Consider the following 9,895-nt stretch of genomic DNA (forward strand, 5'->3'; position numbering starts at 1 on the left):
CATAAGCTTGTTTCAGTTTGGCAAGATTTGCACTGAATACTGAATGAAACAGCTTTATCTAATAGAGAGAAAAGCTTTTGAGCAGATTTGAGCTTGATTTCACTTCATTTCAACAGAAACACTATTTCAGCATTACTGGACTCAGAAAGCTGTAAACTGACAATCTTGATCATTGAAGTCCTAACATAAGTTTTTGTGCATATTACTTCTAACACATTAAAAACTGTCTTACAGCATTGCAGAAAACATTGTACTTCATAAGACATAAGCTTGTTTCAGTTTGGCAAGATTTGCACTGAATACTGAATGAAACAGCTTTATCTAATAGAGAGAAAAGCTTTTGAGCAGATTTGGGCTTGATTTCACTTCATTTCAACAGAAACACTATTTCAGCATTACTGGACTCAGAAAGCTGTAAACTGACAATCTTGATCATTGAAGTCCTAACATTAGTTTTTGTGCATATAACTTCTAACACATTAAAAACTGTCTTACAGCATTGCAGAAAACATTGTACGTCATAAGACATAAGCTTGTTTCAGTTTGGCAAGATTTGCACTGAATACTGAATGAAACAGCTTTATCTAATAGAGAGAAAAGCTTTTGAGCAGATTTGGGCTTGATTTCACTTCATTTCAACAGAAACACTATTTCAGCATTACTGGACTCAGAAAGCTGTAAACTGACAATCTTGATCATTGAAGTCCTATCATTAGTTTTTGTGCATATAACTTCTAACACATTAAAAACTGTCTTACAGCATTGCAGAAAACATTGTACTTCATAAGACATAAGCTTGTTTCAGTTTGGCAAGATTTGCACTGAATACTGAATGAAACAGCTTTATCTAATAGAGAGAAAAGCTTTTGAGCAGATTTGGGCTTGATTTCACTTCATTTCAACAGAAACACTATTTCAGCATTACTGGACTCAGAAAGCTGTAAACTGACAATCTTGATCATTGAAGTCCTAACATAAGTTTTTGTGCATATAACTTCTAACACATTAAAAACTGTCTTACAGCATTGCAGAAAACATTGTACTTCATAAGACATAAGCTTGTTTCAGTTTGGCAAGATTTGCACTGAATACTGAATGAAACAGCTTTATCTAATAGAGAGAAAAGCTTTTGAGCAGATTTGGGCTTGATTTCACTTCATTTCAACAGAAACACTATTTCAGCATTACTGGACTCAGAAAGCTGTAAACTGACAATCTTGATCATTGAAGTCCTAACATAAGTTTTTGTGCATATTACTTCTAACACATTAAAAACTGTCTTACAGCATTGCAGAAAACATTGTACTTCATAAGACATAAGCTTGTTTCAGTTTGGCAAGATTTGCACTGAATATTGAATGAAACAGCTTTCTCTAATAGAGAGAAAAGCTTTTGAGCAGATTTGGGCTTGATTTCACTTCATTTGAACAGAAACACTATTTCAACATTACTGGACTCAGAAAGCTGTAAACTGACAATCTTGATCATTGAAGTCCTAACATTAGTTTTTGTGCATATAACTTCTAACACATTAAAAACTGTCTTACAGCATTGCAGAAAACATTGTACTTCATAAGACATAAGCTTGTTTCAGTTTGGCAAGATTTGCACTGAATACTGAATGAAACAGCTTTATCTAATAGAGAGAAAAGCTTTTGAGCAGATTTGGGCTTGATTTCACTTCATTTCAACAGAAACACTATTTCAGCATTACTGGACTCAGAAAGCTGTAAACTGACAATCTTGATCATTGAAGTCCTAACATTAGTTTTTGTGCATATAACTTCTAACACATTAAAAACTGTCTTACAGCATTGCAGAAAACATTGTACTTCATAAGACATAAGCTTGTTTCAGTTTGGCAAGATTTGCACTGAATACTGAATGAAACCGCTTTATCTAATAGAGAGAAAAGCTTTTGAGCAGATTTGGGCTTGATTTCACTTCATTTCAACAGAAACACTATTTCAGCATTACTGGACTCAGAAAGCTGTAAACTGACAATCTTGATCATTGAAGTCCTAACATTAGTTTTTGTGCATATAACTTCTAACACATTAAAAACTGTCTTACAGCATTGCAGAAAACATTGTACTTCATAAGACATAAGCTTGTTTCAGTTTGGCAAGATTTGCACTGAATATTGAATGAAACAGCTTTCTCTAATAGAGAGAAAAGCTTTTGAGCAGATTTGGGCTTGATTTCACTTCATTTCAACAGAAACACTATTTCAGCATTACTGGACTCAGAAAGCTGTAAACTGACAATCTTGATCATTGAAGTCCTAACATAAGTTTTTGTGCATATAACTTCTAACACATTAAAAACTGTCTTACAGCATTGCAGAAAACATTGTACTTCATAAGACATAAGCTTGTTTCAGTTTGGCAAGATTTGCACTGAATACTGAATGAAACAGCTTTATCTAATAGAGAGAAAAGCTTTTGAGCAGATTTGGGCTTGATTTCACTTCATTTCAACAGAAACACTATTTCAGCGTTACTGGACTCAGAAAGCTGTAAACTGACAATCTTGATCATTGAAGTCCTAACATTAGTTTTTGTGCATATAACTTCTAACACATTAAAAACTGTCTTACAGCATTGCAGAAAACATTGTACTTCATAAGACATAAGCTTGTTTCAGTTTGGCAAGATTTGCACTGAATACTGAATGAAACAGCTTTATCTAATAGAGAGAAAAGCTTTTGAGCAGATTTGGGCTTGATTTCACTTCATTTGAACAGAAACACTATTTCAGCATTACTGGACTCAGAAAGCTGTAAACTGACAATCTTGATCATTGAAGTCCTAACATAAGTTTTTGTGCATATAACTTCTAACACATTAAAAACTGTCTTACAGCATTGCAGAAAACATTGTACTTCATAAGGCATAAGCTTGTTTCAGTTTGGCAAGATTTGCACTGAATATTGAATGAAACAGCTTTCTCTAATAGAGAGAAAAGCTTTTGAGCAGATTTGGGCTTGATTTCACTTCATTTGAACAGAAACACTATTTCAACATTACTGGACTCAGAAAGCTGTAAACTGACAATCTTGATCATTGCAGTCCTAACATTAGTTTTTGTGCATATAACTTCTTACACATTAAAAACTGTCTCACAGCATTGCAGAAAACATTGTACTTCATAAGGCATAAGCTTGTTTCAGTTTGGCAAGATTTGCACTGAATATTGAATGAAACAGCTTTCTCTAATAGTGAGAAAAGCTTTTGAGCAGATTTGGGTTTGATTTCACTTCATTTGAACAGAAACACTATTTCAACATTACTGGACTCAGAAAGCTGTAAACTGACAATCTTGATCATTGCAGTCCTAACATTAGTTTTTGTGTATATAACTTCTAACACATTAAAAACTGTCTTACAGCATTGCAGAAAACATTTTATTTCATAAGACATAAGCATGTTTCAGTTTGGCAAGATTTGCACTGAATACTGAATGAAACAGCTTTATCTAATAGAGAGAAAAGCTTTTGAGCAGATTTGGGCTTGATTTCACTTCATTTGAACAGAAACACTATTTCAGCATTACTGGACTCAGAAAGCTGTAAACTGACAATCTTGATCATTGAAGTCCTAACATTAGTTTTTGTGCATGTAACTTCTAACACATTAAAAACTGTCTTACAGCATTGCAGAAAACATTGTACTTCATAAGACATAAGCTTGTTTCAGTTTGGCAAGATTTGCACTGAATACTGAATGAAACAGCTTTATCTAATAGAGAGAAAAGCTTTTGAGCAGATTTGGGCTTGATTTCACTTCATTTCAACAGACACACTATTTCAGCATTACTGGACTCAGAAAGCTGTAAACTGACAATCTTGATCATTGAAGTCCTAACATAAGTTTTTGTGCATATAACTTCTAACACATTAAAAACTGTCTTACAGCATTGCAGAAAACATTGTACTTCATAAGGCATAAGCTTGTTTCAGTTTGGCAAGATTTGCACTGAATATTGAATGAAACAGCTTTCTCTAATAGAGAGAAAAGCTTTTGAGCAGATTTGGGCTTGATTTCACTTCATTTGAACAGAAACACTATTTCAACATTACTGGACTCAGAAAGCTGTAAACTGACAATCTTGATCATTGCAGTCCTAACATTAGTTTTTGTGCATATAACTTCTAACACATTAAAAACTGTCTTACAGCATTGCAGAAAACATTGTACTTCATAAGGCATAAGCTTCTTTCAGTTTGGCAAGATTTGCACTGAATATTGAATGAAACAGCTTTCTCTAATAGAGAGAAAAGCTTTTGAGCAGATTTGGGCTTGATTTCACTTCATTTGAACTGAGGCACTATTTCAACATTACTGGACTCAAAAAGCTGTAAACTGACAATCTTGATCATTGAAGTCCTAACATAAGTTTTTATGCATATAACTTCTAACACATTAAAAACTGTCTTACAGCATTGCAGAAAACATTGTTGTTCATAAGGCATAAGCATCTTTCAGTTTGGCAAGATTTGCACTGAATATTGAATGAAACAGCTTTCTCTATTAGAGAGACAAGCTTTTGAGCAGATTTGGGCTAGATTTCACTTCATTTGAACAGAGGCACTATTTCAACATTACTGGACTCAGAAAGCTGTAAACTGACAATCTTGATCATTGAAGTCATAACTTAAGTTTTTGTGCATATAACTTCTAACACATTAAAAACTGTCTTACAGCATTGCAGAAAACATTGTATTTCATAAGGCATAAGCATCTTTCAGTTTGGCAAGATTTGCACTGAATACTGAATTAAACAGCTTTCTCTATTAGAGAGACAAGCTTTTGAGCAGATTTGGGCTAGATTACACTTCTTTGAACAGAGGCACTATTTCAACATTACTGGACTCAGAAAGCTGTAATCTGACAATCTTGATCATTAAAGTCCTAACATAAGTTTTTGTGCATATAACTTCTAACACATTAAAAACTGTCTTACAGCATTGCAGAAAACATTGTATTTCATAAGGCATAAGCATCTTTCAGTTTGGCAAGATTTGCACTGAATACTGAATGAAACAGCTTTCTCTAATAGAGAGAAAAGCTTTTGAGCAGATTTGGGCTTGATTTCACTTCATTTGAACAGAGGCACTATTTCAACATTACTGGACTCATAAAGCTGTAACTGACAATATTGATCATTGAAGTCCTAACATAAGTTTTTGTGCATATAACTTCTAACACATTAAAAACTGTCTTACAGCATTGCAGCAAACATTGTATTTCATATGGCATAAGCATCTTTCAGTTTGGCAAGTTTTGCACTGAATACTGAATGAAACAGCTTTCTCTATTAGAGAGACAAGCTTTTGAGCAGATTTTGGCTAGATTTCACTTCATTTGAACAGAGGCACTATTTCAACATTACTGGACTCAGAAAGCTGTAAACTGACAATCTTGATCATTGAAGTCCTAACATAAGTTTTTGTGCATATAACTTCTAACACATTAAAAACTGTCTTACAGCATTGCAGAAAACATTGTATTTCATAAGGCATAAGCATATTTCAGTTTGGAAAGATTTGCACTGAATACTGAATGAAACAGCTTTCTCTAATAGAGAGAAAAGCTGTTGAGCAGATTTGGGCTTGATTTCACTTCATTTGAACAGAGGCACTATTTCAACATTACTGGACTCAGAAAGCTGTAAACTGACAATCTTGATCATTGGGCTTGATTTCACTTCATTTGAACAGAGGCACTACTTCAACATTACTGGACTCAGAAAGCTGTAAACTGACAATCTTGATCATTGAAGTCCTAACATAAGTTTTTGTGCATATAACTTCTAACACATTAAAAACTGTCTTACAGCATTGCAGAAAACATTGTATTTCATAAGGCACAAGCATCTTTCAGTTTGGCAAGATTTGCACTGAATACTGAATGAAACAGCTTTCTCTAATAGAGAGAAAAGCTTTTGAGCAGATTTGGGCTTGATTTCACTTCATTTGAACAGAGGCACTATTTCAACATTACTGGACTCAGAAAGCTGTAAACTGACAATCTTGATCATAGAAGTCCTAACATAAGTTTTTATGCATATAACTTCTAACACATTAAAAACTGTCTTACCGCATTGCAGAAAACATTGTTGTTCATAAGGCATGAGCATCTTTCAGTTTGGCAAGATTTGCACTGAATATTGAATGAAACAGCTTTCTCTAATAGAGAGAAAAGCTTTTGAGCAGATTTGGGCTTGATTTCACTTCATTTGAACAGAGGCACTATTTCAACATTACTGGACTCAGAAAGCTGTAAACTGACAATCTTGATCATTGAAGTCCTAACATAAGTTTTTGTGCATATAACTTCTAACACATTAAAAACTGTCTTACAGCATTGTAGAAAACATTGTATTTCATAAGGCACAAGCATCTTTCAGTTTGGCAAGATTTGCACTGAATATTGAATGAAACAGCTTTCTCTATTAGAGAGACAAGCTTTTGAGCAGATTTGGGCTAGATTTCACTTCATTTGAACAGAGGCACTATTTCAACATTACTGGACTCAGAAAGCTGTAAACTCACAATCTTGATCATTGAAGTCCTAACATAAGTTTTTGTGCATATAACTTCTAACACATTAAAAACTGTCTTACAGCATTGCAGAAAACATTGTATTTCATATGGCATAAGCATCTTTCAGTTTGGCAAGATTTGCACTGAATACTGAATGAAACAGCTTTCTCTACTAGAGAGAAAAGCTTTTGAGCAGATTTGGGCTTGATTTCACTTCATTTGAACAGATGCACTATTTCAACATTACTGGACTCAGAAAGCTGTAAACTGACAATCTTGATCATTGAAGTCCTAACATAAGTTTTTGTGCATATAACTTCTAACACATTAAAAACTGTCTTACAGCATTGCAGAAAACATTGTATTTCATAAGGCATAAGCATCTTTCAGTTTGGCAAGATTTGCACTGAATACTGAATGAAACAGCTTTCTCTACTAGAGAGAAAAGCTTTTGAGCAGATTTGGGCTTGATTTCACTTCATTTGAACAGATGCACTATTTCAACATTACTGGACTCAGAAAGCTGTAAACTGACAATCTTGATCATTGAAGTCCTAACATAAGTTTTTATGCATATAACTTCTAACACATTAAAAACTGTCTTACAGCATTGCAGAAAACATTGTTGTTCATAAGGCACAAGCATCTTTCAGTTTGGCAAGATTTGCACTGAATACTGAATGAAACAGCTTTCTCTAATAGAGAGAAAAGCTTTTGAGCAGATTTGGGCTTGATTTCACTTCAATTGAACAGAGGCACTATTTCAACATTACTGGACTCAGAAAGCTGTAAACTGACAATCTTGATCATTGAAGTCCTAACATAAGTTTTTGTGCATATAACTTCTAACACATTAAAAACTGTCTTACAGCATTGCAGAAAACATTGTATTTCATAAGGCGTAAGCATGTTTCAGTTTGGCAAGATTTGCACTGAATACTGAATGAAACAGCTTTCTCTAATAGAGAGAAAAGCTTTTGAGCAGATTTGGGCTTGATTTCACTTCATTTGAACAGAGGCACTATTTCAACATTACTGGACTCAGAAAGCTGTAAACTGACAATATTGATCATTGAAGTCCTAACATAAGTTTTTGTGCATATAACTTCTAACACATTAAAAACTGTCTTACAGCATTGTAGAAAACATTGTATTTCATAAGGCACAAGCATCTTTCAGTTTGGCAAGATTTGCACTGAATATTGAATGAAACAGCTTTCTCTATTAGAGAGACAAGCTTTTGAGCAGATTTGGGCTAGATTTCACTTCATTTGAACAGAGGCACTATTTCAACATTACTGGACTCAGAAAGCTGTAAACTGACAATCTTGATCATTGAAGTCCTAACATAAGTTTTTGTGCATATAACTTCTAACACATTAAAAACTGTCTTACAGCATTGCAGAAAACATTGTATTTCATAAGGCATAAGCATCTTTCAGTTTGGCAAGATTTGCACTGAATACTGAATGAAACAGCTTTCTCTACTAGAGAGAAAAGCTTTTGAGCAGATTTGGGCTTGATTTCACTTCATTTGAACAGATGCACTATTTCAACATTACTGGACTCAGAAAGCTGTAAACTGACAATCTTGATCATTGAAGTCCTAACATAAGTTTTTGTGCATATAACTTCTAACACATTAAAATCTGTCTTACAGCATTGCAGCAAACATTGTATTTCATATGGCATAAGCATCTTTCAGTTTGGCAAGATTTGCACTGAATACTGAATGAAACAGCTTTCTCTATTAGAGAGACAAGCTTTTGAGCAGATTTGGGCTAGATTTCACTTCATTTGAACAGAGGCACTATTTCAACATTACTGGACTCAGAAAGCTGTAAACTGACAATCATGATCATTGAAGTCCTAACATAAGTTTTTGTGCATATAACTTCTAACACATTAAAAACTGTCTTACAGCATTGCAGAAAACATTGTAAGGCATAAGCATCTTTCAGTTTGGCAAGATTTGCACTGAATACTGAATGAAACAGCTTTCTCTACTAGAGAGAAAAGCTTTTGAGCAGATTTGGGCTTGATTTCACTTCATTTGAACAGATGCACTATTTCAACATTACTGGACTCAGAAAGCTGTAAACTGACAATCTTGATCATTGAAGTCCTAACATAAGTTTTTGTGCATATAACTTCTAACACATTAAAAACTGTCTTACAGTATTGCAGAAAACATTGTATTTCATAAGGCATAAGCATCTTTCAGTTTGGCAAGGTTTGCACTGAATATTGAATGAAACAGCTTTCTCTAATAGAGAGAAAAGCTTTTGAGCAGATTTGGGCTTGATTTCACTTCATTTGAACAGAGGCACTATTTCAACATTACTGGACTCAGAAAGCTGTAAACTGACAATCTTGATCATTGAAGTCCTAACATAAGTTTTTATGCATATAACTTCTAACACATTAAAAACTGTCTTACAGCATTGCAGAAAACATTGTTGTTCATAAGGCATAAGCATCTTTCAGTTTGGCAAGATTTGCACTGAATATTGAATGAAACAGCTTTCTCTATTAGAGAGACAAGCTTTTGAGCAGATTTGGGCTAGATTTCACTTCATTTGAACAGAGGCACTATTTCAACATTACTGGACTCAGAAAGCTGTAAACTGACAATCTTGATCATTGAAGTCCTAACATAAGTTTTTGTGCATATAACTTCTAACACATTAAAAACTGTCTTACAGCATTGCAGAAAACATTGTATTTCATAAGGCATAAGCATCTTTCAGTTTGGAAAGATTTGCACTGAATACTGAATGAAACAGCTTTCTCTAATAGAGAGAAAAGCTGTTGAGCAGATTTGGGCTTGATTTCACTTCATTTGAACAGAGGCACTATTTCAACATTACTGGACTCAGAAAGCTGTAAACTGACAATCTTGATCATTGGGCTTGATTTCACTTCATTTGAACAGAGGCACTACTTCAACATTACTGGACTCAGAAAGCTGTAAACTGACAATCTTGATCATTGAAGTCCTAACATAAGTTTTTGTGCATATAACTTCTAACACATTAAAAACTGTCTTACAGCATTGCAGAAAACATTGTATTTCATAAGGCACAAGCATCTTTCAGTTTGGCAAGATTTGCACTGAATACTGAATGAAACAGCTTTCTCTAATAGAGAGAAAAGCTTTTGAGCAGATTTGGGCTTGATTTCACTTCATTTGAACAGAGGCACTATTTCAACATTACTGGACTCAGAAAGCTGTAAACTGACAATCTTGATCATAGAAGTCCTAACATAAGTTTTTATGCATATAACTTCTAACACATTAAAAACTGTCTTACCGCATTGCAGAAAACATTGTTGTTCATAAGGCAT

The sequence above is a fragment of the Carassius gibelio genome, chromosome A9, assembly GCF_023724105.1.
Source record: "Carassius gibelio isolate Cgi1373 ecotype wild population from Czech Republic chromosome A9, carGib1.2-hapl.c, whole genome shotgun sequence".
Taxonomy (NCBI): domain Eukaryota; kingdom Metazoa; phylum Chordata; class Actinopteri; order Cypriniformes; family Cyprinidae; genus Carassius; species Carassius gibelio.